The following is a 14,930-nucleotide window of genomic DNA, read 5'->3' on the forward strand; positions in this document are numbered from 1 at the left end:
TGCAGTTTCATGCTGTTCCCCTATAATTTGTTTTTGTTTTCGTGTTTGTTTTTTCAACAAATACTGAAAACTGGTTAACAGACAGTAAATTTATGATGGATAAGTAGTAGGAGAAGTGTGCTGGTTCTCACTTACCCACAGACCTCTTAGCACTACTCCAGCAATTAAACAAGCCTTAAATTGGATGTAATTGCTGCCATTTGAAGGAGAGCTGTGATGTGTGTTTTCTTATCTAAAAAGGTATCACAGCCAAATCCCTCGGCCCTGTCTTCCCTCCGTAGGGAGAGTGAGGAGAAAGAGATTTTACATCAAATGTCAAAGTTTGCCATTAGCTACAAAATGTGCCCTCTATCAGAAAAAAAAGACAGCAATGGTTTTGTCTGGTGGTTCCACTCTGCAAACTCTTTTACCATTCCAGCCTTTTGTTTCAGTGGGAATGGGAAGTAGTTTCAAAAGCGTTTAAATACTCAGGGAAGGACTATTTCAAATCTAGGTCTGGTGGCTTCCATTTGTGTCACTGGGCCAAGTTCAAACCATTCCAGTAACGTGATTTCCCATGGTGTGAAACCAGAGTGAGACAACAGTTGAGGTGGGGCCCCTGTGTGGTACCCCAGTGGTGACCCAATACGTGCAATGTATTCCCACTGGTGATGCACTTGGAGACCTGGCATACCATGTCCATCGTGCAGAAGGATCTCCACCATGTCCCAACCCCAGGAGCTGTTTCTCTAACAACAAAAGTTTCACAGAAAGGCTAGATAAATGTTTTTGGTTTTGTTTTGGATTGCAAGGAAATATCATCTCTTTAGCATGTATTATTTTTGGGTGGACTGTTGTATACAGAAGGTAAAATCGCAGTTCCTAAAGATGTATGCTCTCTTTCCATCTCTGCTGTGGGCTGATAGGCAAACCAAGAAGATGTTAGGAATGTCTCTGCTAGCAAATGCAACCTTCCCTGCCCAAATTCCCTGGTACCACTGGCTTGTGCTCCCGAGAAGGTAATGAGGGAATGGTCAGGCTGTTGTCTGACACCCATCACCAACCCCATCTCCAGCCCTACATCTCTGCCATTCTTCCCCAAGGCATTGTAGCGTGACTTTAAGGATTCCTTCATGCCCTACAGAAGTGTTGGGAAGACAGGCTAGTGAAATACTTCCTGCAAAGCTCTTGATCACCTTCTGACTGAATGGAATTCTGTAAGTTGATGGCATCTTCTGAAATCAGCTTTCATCCTAGAAGCACTTTTGATTAGTGAATTTTGATAGCACTGGAAGGTTGGCACAGCCATAGAGAATAGCACAATTAAACACTAATATTTCAGAAGTGCCACTTTTCCCATAAACATTGAAATTTGACTAATCATTGCTGGAACTCTTTGTTAACATTGAAAACCCAGAAAACATTCTTGCACTGGGTTCCTCAGATAAACCTCATTCAGTGAGCACGAATTCCCAAATCACTCCAAAATGGTTCTTCTAATGCATCTGCAACGTGCTGAACTTTACCGCTGAATACTGCCCATCTACCTTGCAGTACATGCACTGGGACCCCAGCCAAGCTCAGTACCCCTTTGTGCTGAGCACTTTACCAAAACACAGAGGGACTTGCCCCAGAAGAGCTTTTAGTTTGACTGTAGTTGTTTTTGTGACCTTGGACAAGTCAATGGAAGTTATGAAGCTTACCTCGCAAGGATGCTGTGAGGAGTTTGTCAATGACAGCAAAGTGCTTTAACATCAGAAGTACCATAGAACTGCAGCATTCGTGGGCGAAGCAGGTGAAAGCAGTGTAGCATGTCTCCTGCTCTGTGTCTTCATGCAGCCTGATAGACACTGCTCTGATTTGGCTGTTTCAAGAAGGACTAGCAAAAGCCAGACGAGATGCCATGCTAAGCTTAGAGTCAACAGTTTCCTTCATCCTTCAGAATGCTTCGTTCTGCTGTAGGAAAACAGCCATGGAAGTCAGTTGAGGAGCCAGGGATTTCCTGCAGTCATCTTTGTGTATGGAATTAGAGAAAGCAGAGGTGGAAAGAGCACATGGGTCGTCAGGTGCATTGCCAAGAATGCCTGTGCTGCTGGCATCCTGTATTTTATGCTCCCCCCCTGAATCCTGTCTGCATGGAAATATTCCATGGGAATAGGGCCTTGGTTACCCCAGACCCCCGTGATCAGGCACATTAAACAGAAATTATGGCCTAAGATTTCCTAGTAAGAAGTATATATTTTTGCAAACTAAGCTTGAAACTCAGTCATGCCCATGCCTTGAATCTTGCCTTATTAACCAAACTCAACGTATTCTGGACCCAGATCATCTGAAGTCATCCTTCCACCGCCACTCCGATCCTGTGGGGCTTGCAGTCTGTCATCATGTTAGGATCAAGGATCTACCGCTGAGATCAGGAAAGGTTGAGCCACCCTCTTGTCCTTATTGGGGTCTAGACAGACTGGGCTCCAAAGCAGACCCCACAAAAAGATCTGAAAGACCAAGGAAAATTACTTCAAGTCCTGCCATGGTGGCATCTTAGCACCATCCCTATCTTCTGCTAGCAGAATGCATTTGGGAGGCATGAAGACCCCCAACTACCCCTGTTCTGAGCTGGCTAAAACAAGCAGACGAGGGCAGGTCTTGCATTGCCACCAAGCTCCATGGCTGTCCCCTTGGTTTGGTGTTGTGCCACTGAGAGCAGAGTCAGGCAGGCGTCATCGTGATGCAAACCTGGTGCTATTAACTTGGCATAGAGTGCCTGCGAGTGTCTTCTTTTCTTGATCACCAAGTAATTAGTTTATGCACAAGGTTTATGTACCGTCTGCTGTGACTTCTCATTTCACAGGAAGGTTCTGAGGTATTCTATCTTATTCCTCAACTCCTCCTCCAATTTCTGCATTTTAGAGGGCAAGGTGTGCACGTGCAGGTGCTTGAGTGTCAAAAGTAACAGGGTGAGGGCCAACCAGCAAGTGCACTGCAGGAGAGGATTGGACTGAGTGAATGAGAAGTGCGGGGTAAAGCCTGAGAAAACCAGGCACGCACATTTTGATCTCCTTCTCCATCTGACAGCACTTCTGCAAATCTGTTGAGACTATTGCTTATGTCCGGGACAGTTTTGTCTCCGGGCTCCTGGGGAGTGACAGATTGAGATATTCAGGGCAGGGTTATGTGGAGGGATGAGATCAGATTCTCTGAGCACATCCAGCACGTCCCAGGAGGCAGCCCACGTCAGGCTGTGCCCTGATCATCTTTGATTAAGCTTTGAGCACTAAATCCTGCTTCCCTTACGCCGGCACAAGCATCTTGAACTTGGCAAGATGTGGTCTTTTTAATTTCGGAAGGCTGTTTTAGAAGTGTTCAAAGTGCAAGAAAAGAGCTCTCAAAACCAACGTGCTCCTTAAAAAGACCAAATTCTGGTCCCCATTTCACTGTATGAAGCCTGTATGAATTTTTTAATGAAACAGCCTGTTTTGTTTTTTTTTTTGCCATCAGCAAGACCAGATGTTGGCCAGGCCCCACCAGCCCTCATTAGCTCCAAAAGCCCTTTATTTGTTGATGCCAGTGTCGTTAGGGCAGCAACGTTTCAATTCTCCAGACCTTGTGGTGCCTTTTCTTGTGGTGCTTACCCTTTGCAGGACTCCAGTAAAGGCAACCACTCACATCAAACAGCAATGCTAGTACTTCTCCTCCGGATCATGTGCCACTGCAGTAACAGTATAATGTATACATATATAAATATAGATAGATAGATAGAAATATTACTATAATTATATATATATAATTGAGGTTCTGATGCCGCTGTGCGGGGAACGAACCGTTCCTCTGCAGGATTACACTGGGTGAAACCAACAGCTCAATATCTCATAAAGGCTTGCAGCCTTGGCAAGGAGCTTCTCTCCCATGCGTTCGTTCTCATGTCACTCATTTCTCCTCCACACAACAAGAACAATTTCCAAATCACTTCTCCAAATTCTGGGGCAGATGATGCCATGCGGCAGCGTCATCCTCCTGCCGTGGACGGGTGGATGTTGCTTTGCCATGGAGGGAGCACGATGGGACCGATGGGATGGCGTCCCCAGCATGTGGCTTTACCTTTTCCTCTGCACCAAGGGGATGCAACCCAACAGCTTGCAAGTGGTTTTCCCTGCTAGCCAACCACCCTGCCCCCCAGCAAGCAAGTTCCTATCTCATCTTCCCAAGCATCTTTCCAATGCGCTCGCTTCATTTTTTTTCCCATTGGGATGCTCGGTTTCCCATGCTGGGGAGGAGGGAAGCTGGCAAACGTGGTTTGCTTTGCTCGTGCCAGTAGTTCTGCCTGACTTCAGGGGGCAGTTTTTCTGTCAATGGACTGCTGGGTTTGGTCAGTCGTTATCATATTGCTGAACCTATGGGCCCATTTCAGATAGGACAGATGTTGAGTGAAGGTATTTTCTACTAAAGGGAACAACACCAATAATACTGTAAAAGGTGCTAGAATCAAACCTCATTTTATATACTTTGGTTCTTAGAGAAAAATAATATACACGGAATTCTTCCTGTGCAGCCTTACTGTAGATTGTTATAACCAACTCTCTAATCCAAAAACAAACAAACAAACAAAAAAGTGAAAAGGTTAAAAAAGGACAAAAATGAAGCAATCCTGTATGAAGTGTAACACATATGAGTTTCCTATATAAATGTAAATGATCAGACATATATTAAAATGCACTTGAGGCAAGTGGCAAGCATGGAAAGCTTTTGTAGCACCCTTTTTTCTGCACAACAGCTGTCTTCTTTCATTTGGCTGGTGCGAGAGGGAATGTGCCGAGGCACTTGTGTTTCCTTTTAATCCTGTAGATGATTTTTTTGGGAGAAGGAAAGAGGAATGGGAAGGAGGCGGGTGGTTTAGCTAGCAGGCAAGCCTGAAATATTCATCACTTTTTTCCCTTTTTTCCTGGTTAGTTTATGACAGTGTTTGGACTCCATTTCTCAAACGCTTTTTAGAGCTTTGCTGCCTGCCCCAGGTGCTCAGTGTAACTCTTACCTCAAGAATGCTTACAAAAATCAATTGTTTCTTCTTTTCCCGTGTCTGGAAAATTCAAACAAAAAATATTGACATCAATGGCAACAGTACAAATGAAAACATGAACGACCAGCAGCGAACGAAGTAATGAGAAATAAAAAAGGAAGAAGTCAAAGCAGAGGTTTGGTGATCAAACCGAGCCATTCTGGTGCTTTTCCCCTTTTTCTGTTGCTAATGATCACAATTCCACGAGATGGGCTAGGACAGGTTCGTGGTCTTAGGCTGTAGCAAAAAAAAAAAAAAAAAAAAAAAAAGTATCTAAAAGAATATAAATTTGCATGGAAAAAAACTCTGATGGAGCATTTAAAGAATGGCTGTTTCGATGTCAGACGTTTAATGTTAGCATGTGTGTGTGCTGTATATACCTTTTCATGTGTGACATGTACAGTTGACTGAGGAAAAAAAAAAACATATGGAACCGAACAAAAAATAATAATCAAATGCTATTTTATCAGATGATGCACTTTTTCACCTTGATGAGAAGCCACTGTTCACAACTATGCAATCTTCCAGTTTCTCTCTCTATCTCTTCTCTCCAACCTCAAATTTCCCAACTATTTTCCATAACCTAAACCGTTTTTTCTTTCGTACAAAGAAACACAAAAAGTTCCAAACTCTGGTTCAAGGTGAGAGTGCTACTGTGACTTTTCTCAAGCGATAAGAGCTAACAAACAGACAAACACAAGGGGTTTGGTTTGGTTTTTAAGAAAAAAGGAGGTTCAGACATGACCCTTTTAATGTTTTCTAAATGAATTGATGTTTTCTACATGTGCCAGGCTTCTGTTGACTGTTTTTTTGGGTTTGGTTTCGTTTCTTGATTCATGATGTTCTTTCTCTTGGGTTTTAGGATTTATTTACTGATTTATTTCCCTCTGTATTTATTTTCTCTCTTTTTTTTTTTTTTTTTGCATCTGGTTTTGTATTGTAGGTATTGGGGATGTGAAGATGAAGGTGAAATTTGGCTTAACTTCAAGTGTTTTAGTACATGTGTGTGCTATATGTATATAGTTTTCTACATAGAAAATTTTACACGCTTTTTGACGCACTTTACGACATGTATGTACAAAGTTGTCTATAGAGAAAAAGTAGTGAGTTATCTGACCTTCCAAGAAGAGAGTTTTGATTAAGAGGAGTTCGGATATTTGAGTATCTCATGTGTGTGTGTATTATATACTATATTATATATGACAGAAATATATAATAGCGTATGTCCATGTTAGGGTGTGTGTAATAGATACGCACATCCAAACACGTGATCATGCCCACCTATACCATAAAAGTAGAGGTTTTGCATTCCCCTGAGGTTTTCAAGCTACGATAAATAGCCTGGCTCTATTCGGTCAACTTCTTCCTTATCCTTTGATGAAAGGTAGAAAATTATCCTCCTTTGCTGTCCCCAGTACACTGTCCCCTTGTCATGGGAAAATGTGTGCATAGATATAGGGGGAGTTTGCCTTTACAGCCTTTCTTTTCCCACCTTGGTTTACCAGTGGGTGTAGAGGAAGAGAAAACAGGTCATCCAGCCAGTGATGAGCTCAGGAAACCATGACCACCAGATGGGGCTGCCATGTCCCCTGCCACCAATTCACCATGCCGCCTAGAGCAACATCTCTCCCACTTCTCTGTGCCTGTCAGATTGGGGTTGCTGATTCTTTCCAAGCCTTTAAGCACTTTGCACTCATGGTCCTTCTCTGCCAATACCACAGGGTTCCCCTCAACACCGGTGGGAGGTGATTTGGGCCAGTTTACAGTGAGATCTTCACCGTCTTACCCTTGTCCTCTAGCTCTCTTCTGTTCGTGAAGCCCACCCCTGCCTTGCTGGTGCACGCTTTGACCTTCATCATCTTAGCGCTAGGTTTTAAGTGAGCACCTGTGTGTTTCTCCTTCTTTCCACTTAAGGTTTCCCTGCCCTTGACGGCCATGTCCCACCGTGCTGAACTAATTCCAAGCCCACTTTTGCCCCTCATCTTACACATGGGCTTCCTCTTTCTTGGGGTAGGGCACATAAAGCCCCATTTCTGATTTCAGTGCCCATTGGAACCCTGATTTAGTAAAGCTCATCCATGTGACCAAGAGACAGCTAGGCTGGTATTATACTCGGCTCTAGATATATAAGGGCCCTTATTGGAAACCAGCAGAAGTGGGAAGTACAAGGGAATGGGTTTGTGGCATCTCTTCCATTTGTCAGTGAGAATATAAGTGTCCACACCAGTCTGTAGCAGCATGGATGTCCTTTCAGGTCATCTTTCATGTTCGAGTCCTAAACAAGAACATCCTGTCATCCTTTGTAGTTAAACCCACAGTTGTTGCCACACAAAAGCTGGGGACAGTCTTCCTGTCTTGCACAAGGTCATGGCTAGCAGCCCTTCTCAGTTAAGCTGCAGAGCCAGGTGGGTTTGGAAACCTGTTGTGATTGCTTCTTGTAACTCAGCTCTCTAGAAAACAGCATTCATACTTACAATAATTTATCATAGGACACCCAGCCTTCGATGTTACACATCGTCTACATAACAGTGCAGTATGTAGTACAGCTGTACTGTCTCAAGTGTCTACTTCTCCACTTTTTCAGCCTCTTCTACCTAATGGCAAGTTTTAGGTTATGGCTAATGTTTGCACGGAGATATAGCTGTCCCTTGGACTTGCCATTAGGGTGCTGGGATCTGTGTGAGTCATTAATCCCTCTCACAAATCGAAGACAGTCTTGTTCCCCCTGAGTGACTTGAAGGCAGAACACTTAATTTCCTTCTCTGAAAATACAATGCTGAGAGGTGTCCATCTAAAAACGAGGCCAAGAGGAATCATTTTCTGCCCCAGTTAGCAGTTTGTACTAAAGCCTTAAGAAAAGGAAAAAAAAAAAAAAAAAAAAGATAGCTTTCTAATTGCTAGATTCAACAAATGGAGGAGCCTAGAGGTCAAGTTTGACTCAATCCATAACCGTGCAGACAAAGTCTTTCCTGTTCACACATTCCAGTTTCTTAAGGCAGTAAGTTGAAAAGGCTTCTCCCTTCCATGGCTCATCCAGAAAATCTCTGCAAGAGAAATAAATACCTGGAAGATATGTGGTGATATATTCTTCCTTTCCAGGTTATTTGGAGCCTTCCAAACAATGCAATGAACCCATTGGAGCTAAAAGAAAAGCAGACCTGTCTTTCCATTCAAAATGGCTTTTTATGAAATGAGAAGGGAAAAAAAAAGTGCTGGCAAAGAGCAGGAGAGGTTTGCCTTGTGGACAAGTATAAAGCTACTTGCAGCTTTCATACCCTACGAGGGAGCATATCTCTTGTCCCCTTGATTGGAGATGCTTGTTCAAGGTTCTTTGCCTTCTGGCTCTGTGAGCATGGGGCGGATCTCCTCTAATTTAGCAAGAAAAGCTGGGTATTCATTGAGTTATCATGATTCCTTCCATATTCAGGAGAGAGATCATCTCCAGATGGGGATTTCTCCCACTTGGTTTCCAATTTAGATCAGTTGTGTGCCCTTTAGCTGGTGAATTGAATCCCACCTGAAGTAGACAGGATTCTCCACACTTCCAAACCATTTCCAACCACGTCTTACCATCAGACTGCTTCTCTGTTTGCTCAGCCAACAAGCATTCAAAGTTATCTTCTGCAGAGCTCCATGCTTCCTCAACATCCCGTACCAAAGGGGTGAATCCACACCAGGCAGTCAGACTGAAGAAAAGCAGGCTGCAGTTCAGAGTTGGACCCACTGAAGAACTGGGAGAAAGTGTCACTTTCTGTGACAGTCCACTGATCACTGTAAGGGTTCACAAAAGACCTTGAAAATCAATACACAAGGAATAACCTTCCATCTGTTTTCCTACAGGATAAAGTCATTCTTTGTCTAGATGAAAAGCAAAAAGGAAAAACCACTTGGAGGAGACTGGTCCAGTGGCCTGAAGAAGAGCCTTCACCAACTGTCCCATGCTCAACCACTCTTGTTGGGAATGTTTACCAGTATCCAATCTGCTTCCCACGGCTGGAATTAAACCAGCTGCTTCACATCTTTGTATCCTTTCTGCTACAGAAGTGCCACCTACGCACCATCCTGGATTAATAGATTAAATATAGAAGCCAGTAAGCCTAACCCTATTCCGGATGCCTCCCCTGAGCTTTGTGATCAGAGTTAAGAGCCCCAGTCATCCAGGTGCCTTAGCAGGTCTCCTTGTAGGAGTGCTGACCATGCAGCCAGATCCCACCAGCTACCCACACTGGTCACCCCATAGCCTCGTCACTTCAGTAGTTCTGTCCTTCTTGCCACGTAGCTGCTATTGCCTGAACAGAATCCATCAAGGGGCTGCCCTTCTGCTGAAGCCTTCTTTTGTTGGCCACTGTCAACAAGTCTGAGCTAATATTCACAAGCATGTGTTGGTGAATGTAGCCTCAAGCATTCCCAGGGTGTGCTGCTTCCCCTCAGCCACCAAAAGAGAGGGGAAATGGCTTATCTTTCTTTCACTTAGTGCCAGTAGATTCCCTTAGTGCTCTCCCTCTTTGTGTTCATGCACTATGAGTACCCCTAGAACACAGGCTATTTCTCAGAGCCTCTTTACCAATGCTGAACATCATGAAAATTTTCCCTTGAAGATGACTAGTTTGTAGAAAATGCTTCTGATTTACTTCTGCCTTTCCCCTGGCTTTCCAATGGCATTGTTTCTAAGTGGACTGTAATACTGGTATCAATGTTAGTAGGACCCATTGATCAAGTAATCAAAGCTCACTGCTGTGTTGGATATACATATGTTAGCGACAGTTGCGTTAAGCCAAATTTAGCAGCTGGATTCTTCAACATCCCTTTGTTTTGTATCTACCTCACTATGATTTCTTTGATTTCTTGTGATTTAGTGTTGTATACAATGTCAGAGGTGATATGTAGATAAAAATATATATATATATAAAAATATATATTTTTTGCTTTGCAATAAAGCTCAAAGCTATAACACTGAATATTCATAAAATGTCATAATCTTTATTGTGATGTTCCCATTTTAGTTGTAAAATCCTGTCTGGATCCTATTTTCCTGTACACTAGGATCAATATTGTGTTCACGGGTGAATGATTATTATTTCTGTTACTTTTCCACTTAGGCGATATTTTTGAGATGTGAGATAGACACCAGAATTGTCAAAACATGAATTGGTTTGTGTGCTTTTTCCCCATATATAACCTGCTTGTAACTGGAGCCAAACAGTGACATTGAAAGAAAATGATTTGCAGTCCTGATCTTTCAATTTTGGCTAGTCTGATCATAGCACTGGATTTGGCAGGGAGTGGAAGTAAAAACAGAGGCACTATTAGGGTGATCATAGGAAGGAATGAAGTAAAGATATTCATCACAATTTGGCTGAAGAGAGGATTCGTTCTTTGAAATAATTGTGGCACATCTCTGATGATGGAGACCACAGTCATTGAGCTTAATTCCAGGCAGTGAAAAGTTAGCTGCTGCCTCATGGCAGTCCCTGGACCAGAGGCACACATCCAGATCTTTTCTAATGGAATGGAGAGAGTTAAAAAGTTCCCTAGGGCTCTTCACACCTGAGACATTTGTCTAAGATATGTGGGATACAGCTCCTTCAGGATGGCAGGATCTCCCTTTCTCTGTGGATAGAGCAGAGAAGATGAGTTCACGTTAGATACCTCAGACCTCTGGGCTAAAATGAAGTTCAGGGACTCCCATTGTAAGTGCACAAAGGTCATCCTGGCTATTGAAAACCATCTCAGTGTTTTGGTCATGTGCATTGTTCTGAACCAGATGACACCTTGTGCTCTGTCAGTGGAAGGGGTGAGGAAGGTGGGAGCTCCTGCCCTCTTGGCAAAGTGGGAAAATAGTGCTTTACCTATTGGTGCTATGCTCATGTGGTGGATAACATCCTTAGACACAGGGACTGTCCTGAAGTACCAAAAATGATCAACATGTGGCACAGAAATGCCGAGTCCTACAGAAGGGAGATGGGTGTCGGGGGGACTGCTGAGAAGGACACTGCTCCCATAGACTGGAATTAGGGGAAAAAAATACATTGGGCCCAAATGCTGGCGCTCTTCACTTGAGTAGAGAATATTTCCATGGATCTCACGAATTGCCTTCACTGGGAGCAGAATGAGGTGAATCCTCTCCATTTCCCTTCCACCAGACTGTAAGGAAATGAACATTTTCCTTCACTGCTTTGTCAAAAAAAAAAGAAGAAAAAAAAAAAAAAAGTAATGACCAGAAAGAATCAGACGCAAATGGAATATGACATGAGCTTTAAAAGTAAGGAGCAAAAACACTACTGAACCTAAATTGAGTTATTCCATAGGGGGAAAAAGAATAAAAATAAAAAGAAAAGAAAAGAAAGATGCAAGAAATGAAACCCAAACGTGAGCAAATCAAAAAGGAGGAAATGTTATTGGGTTTCACCTAAAGCACGTGACAGGACTGCAAAATGCATCACTTAGGGTGGGTTTCACAAGACCTCTTCTGTGTTGTCTTATCTCTAAAATTTGCACAATTGTTCAGTACTAACAGCAATTTTTTTTCCTCATTCTGATCTGGTGTCTGTACAAATCTGGCTTGGGTTTTTGGTTTGTTTTTCTTATTGTTGTTGCCTGTTCCCAGCTATTTCTATTTTTGCGGTGTAGTATTTTGTCTATATGGAATGAAATGCAGATGTGTTCATGAAATTGTATAGCAGACGGAATTACAGGTTGGAATTGATTTGGAAAAGAAAAACAAACTAACAATGTGAAGAGAAATATCTGTATGAAAAGTATGCTTCCAAAGTGTGTGTTTGAATTTGAGCATTTTGTCATTTTACTGAGCTTTTTGAAAGGCTTATTTTGAAATAATGAGACTTTATGACGGTTGGGGTGTTTTGAATACCAAAAAAAAGCACAATTATGGTTAAAACATTATCCTTTTTATTATGTTATTTCACTCTTTGCCTATCTGGACTCTATAATCCCCAAATTTTGTCATGAAATATCGAATCCTTTGTACCTGCTCATTAGTCATTTTCCATTAGGCAAAAGGGAGAGATGCAGCTGTTTCATTTCTGCTCTGAAACCACGTAGAATTCCTGGCCTCATTTGTTTTTTATTTGCTTTAAGAATAGGGTTGAATTTTTAGATTGTGGTTATTCTCTTTGATGCTTACCGTAAAGACAACAAGGTCTTCCTTTAACTGAGGGGCAAAGAATCTATGCGGTATACGCAAGAGACAGCCTTGATTTTTCAACAGCTGCAGTGAACTGCAAAGGACTGGGTCATGCAAAGCGTTTGTAGATCTGATTTGGTCACTCTGATAAGTAGAACGGAGAGGGCAAGCTTATCTGTGGTGCACTCTTCAGCTGTAAGGGGAGGTGCTGAATTAATGCAGGTATGGCTGAGAAGTGGTGATTTGGTCCTCAGATGTTCAGAGTTGGTTGGCTGGAGAAGTCATTCATTGCTTTGTCTGAATAGAGCTGACATTTGCTTCCCTTATTCTCACAGAGATTTCCACTGATGCTCATGGGATGGCTTTGTTTTTGGTCATAGAAGCATTTCCTTCTTAAGTCTACTTGTTGTGTTGTTAGTGTGGTTATATCAACATGATTTGCTAACGTTGAATTTGAGCTTTTATGTTCATCTGTGGCATTGACTGTGCTTTACTGAGAAGCTCTGCGTCCCTTCCATCATATACAATAGCTCTCCTCTTTTCCAGGTTGTAAGATCTTTCGTTACTGTTTATTTTGGTGGCTGTATGGTGAGCAATGTCCAGCTTTGGTGAAGCTGACTCAACATTTATCCTGGGATAGAGGAGCAGCATGCGTTGGTGGGAAGGGTGTGCTTTGAACAGGAGTCTCTTCTCTGTTGACTGTTGCATGACAGATGACTTATAATGTGTAGATGTAAGAGCATTGGGAATGTCTTCTGCAAAAAATTGAATCTGAGCAAAGGCTGAGTAGGTTCTGGGGATGGAGCCCTTACTCCAAGTCTCACTGGATTTGGGTTTTCATCTGGAACCATCAGCATATTCCAGAAGGCAGGTGAGATTGGACAAATTGATGCTTACACGGGTTGCATCTGGAATAGAGGTGACAGAGGGTAATCTCATGTTGTGCAGCAGACTCATGGCTGGCAGTAGTGTATCACCAGAGGATGGGGAGGTTCACATTACTGGTCACATTACTGCATGGTGACCTTGCTCTTGTGGAGGCATCTCTGGGTGACCGGTTGTTTCTGTCTCCAACAGAAGACGCATCTGTTGTCTTTTGAGGCTGCAAATGAAGCCAAGTGACTTCACTTTTATTCCTGGGCCACTGGGGGATTTCTGAGAGCGCCGGTAGTGTTTTTGCAGTGTGCTGTTCTCTGTGGGATAGTTAGCATTGAACCCTCACCCTGAAATTGGCAGAAAAGGCAGTTATGAAGCCTAAGCAAAAAAGGCCTGATCTTGAGCACTACCCAGCAATGGACTCAATGGACTTAATTCTTTTAAAGCAGCTTTCATACCATGGGTTTGAGAAGTTAGATAGCACTGAGTCAATTGGTGCCCCTGAAAGAAGCTGCGTCTCACACAGGAGTGCACAGAAGGCTGTGTGCGTGTGAAAGCACCAGGAGCCTGGTATAAGTCCTCACCCACCAGAGGAAGAGGTTCAGACCTTCAGTGGGGTCTAAGAGCACAGAGCCAGGAAGATTTGAGCCTTGTTTCCGTGCTGAGAGCTGCAGAAGGTTTTTAGTTCCCAATATGGCGAAGAAATAAGAGCGGCTTCTTTGAAGAATAAGAGGTCCAGGCTGCTCTGGAGGTAGCCAGGAGTTAAACTGACCTGAGATCAGGGGCTGAGACCCTTTAGGCAACAGAGCGATGGCAGTGGCTTGGATTCCATTGTATTCTCTCTGTGATCTCCTGGGACTTGGAGGCACAGAGCCATTGGAGGCTCAGGTCAAGTCAGGATGGATGGCAGCAGGGGAGGGATGTCCCCATGCTATTTAGAAGCAGATTTGTGTCCCGGTGTGATGTCAAATGGTGAAACTGTGTTCTGAGTGGCTCTGGGTTTCTCAGTGGCTCTGTGGCTGGGCATTAGGCCATGGCCAGACTCATGAGCCGAAGGAAAGAGCAGTGTGCCATCAGAATATCCCACAAAAGATGCAGGAGCTTAAATACGCAGAAAAAAAATGCCCACTGAAATCCTTCTCTGAGGTACACAAAGGAAGGCAGGGATGTGAATTAGGGGATAGTGAAGCTTCACTTACTGCTTGTCAGAATGGTGATTTTTTAAAAAAATCATCTTAGACTGATTCTGTTTGGGTCTGGAAACACAAAGTTATAGCATCCAGCCCACAGTGCTGCGCGACTGGCATAGCTTTAGTTGGGGACAGCCAGCTTTGTACCAAGCTATCCTCTACCTGAGGAGTTAGCAGGGGGAGCTGGAAAGAACAGGCATTATGGTTCTGGGCAGCTGGTTTTGGAGGTTAAGGGATTGGGAAAAGGATTGGGGCCTGGTACCATTTTGTTTTTGTAGATACAATCAGCATAGCCTTTGCCAGATGCTGGTTAAATGGTGCAAGCATAGTCAAGGGGAGGTAATACAACAGACTAGAACAGACTAGACCTACAGCCAAGTCTGTGCTTAATGAGAGAGACAAGGTTTGAGGGAGAGATCCTATCTTTTACTAGAAATATATATTTTTATTATTAAAACACCTCCCCCTTTAAACCATGCCTCTTGTATTACCTTAAGCTGTGCCAGCTGCCATAACACATCTAGGACATCTTTAGAAATGCTTTCCAATTGATTCTGTCTCAATACTGTCATTCCAGTGGTAACAAACTTCTGTGGCCCTTTAAGTCGTGCACCCTTTTCATATCCCTGAGTACATACCAAAGCAAGAGACTTCAACTTTGCAAGGTGCCAAAGGTTGCTTATTATGTCCA

The sequence above is a fragment of the Centrocercus urophasianus genome, unplaced genomic scaffold, assembly GCF_019232065.1.
Source record: "Centrocercus urophasianus isolate 14NV4802_14NV808 unplaced genomic scaffold, USGS_Curo_1.0 seq_39, whole genome shotgun sequence".
In the NCBI taxonomy this organism is placed as follows: domain Eukaryota; kingdom Metazoa; phylum Chordata; class Aves; order Galliformes; family Phasianidae; genus Centrocercus; species Centrocercus urophasianus.